The sequence below is a fragment of the Quercus robur genome, chromosome 9 (assembly GCF_932294415.1).
Source record: "Quercus robur chromosome 9, dhQueRobu3.1, whole genome shotgun sequence".
Classification (NCBI taxonomy): domain Eukaryota; kingdom Viridiplantae; phylum Streptophyta; class Magnoliopsida; order Fagales; family Fagaceae; genus Quercus; species Quercus robur.
In genome coordinates this window covers 3,917,170-3,918,429 of record NC_065542.1, presented here as the reverse complement: position 1 = coordinate 3,918,429, position 1,260 = coordinate 3,917,170, and positions in this window count along the sequence as shown.

Genomic DNA, 1,260 nt, shown 5'->3' with positions numbered 1-1,260 from the left:
GTCACAAAGTGAATGGATTGCTTTTGTTTTATTAAAGTTACTAATCAAGATTAATACTGCAAGGGAATCTTTATCCAACTATCTGAACAATATTACATGGTATAGTTGAAATAACATTAGATTATTTATTTATTTATATTTAAATTAAAAATAAAATAAAATCTGCAATAGATATGCTCTTTCTTTCTATTTTTTTAGGATAAAGTTTCAAACAATTTCAACCTATGGTATTCGCTTCTAATAATTATATCATTTTTATTATCAAAAAAAGACACTAATCGATTTTTGGTATAGGTAAAAATTGAACCTTAGATATCTTATTCAAACATCAAAAACTTCGGACTTTGTATTGGCCTAATTAAGTTGTGGTTAACCAATTATGGGTCTGTAGGGTTCCAACTACAATGGAACCAAGGGAGTCCAGCGGGTTTCCTGTTACATCAAATTAAAATCTAATGTTCACAAGTTATAAAAAAAAAGGGTAAATAAATAAATATAGAAGAAAAAATTATAATTCAAGAGGAAGAAGATATAAAACCAATCGTCTACCTTTCAAAGTGTTATGAGTTTAACTTTAAATTATTAATGTTTTGATTTTTTTTTTCATAAAAATGTATAACTAATAAAATTTGAAACTAATTATATAAACTAAAAAAAATGATATTCTTTTCTTTAAAAGTTTAGACGCACAAATGGTTACTATATGGTTAAAAATTGTAATAATTTAATCATTTTATGAGTCTAACAAAAATGGATATAAACTGTATTGATGATCATGGAATTATTAAAAAGCATTATTGAGAATTATAAGAGGAATTTTGACTAAGAAAATACAATACAACTTACTCTTTTATATATTATATAATAGATATACTATATTTTTATGAGTTTGCTAACATTAAAAATACTGCTTCATATTCTCATGAGTGGTATTTTATTATATAAATTGGCCTTAAATATTATATATAAAAATTATAATGCATGTGTTGTGCTTGTTCGGGTAAGCTTGTATAAATTTACATATGTTTGTGAGTATATAAAAATGCATGTATATGGGTTCCTCAACTAATAAAATCTCTGATGGTTGAATAAGAGATTTAGGGTTCAATCCTCGCCTACACCAAGAACCGATTCATATCTTGGTCTAATGATAAAGAACTATTATCAGGAGCGGACGATAGCTCCTGATACATGTATGATAGTTATAAATTTCTCCCTCGTGAACTTAAATCGTAGCTATGTTACTTTTTTCTAGGTGTC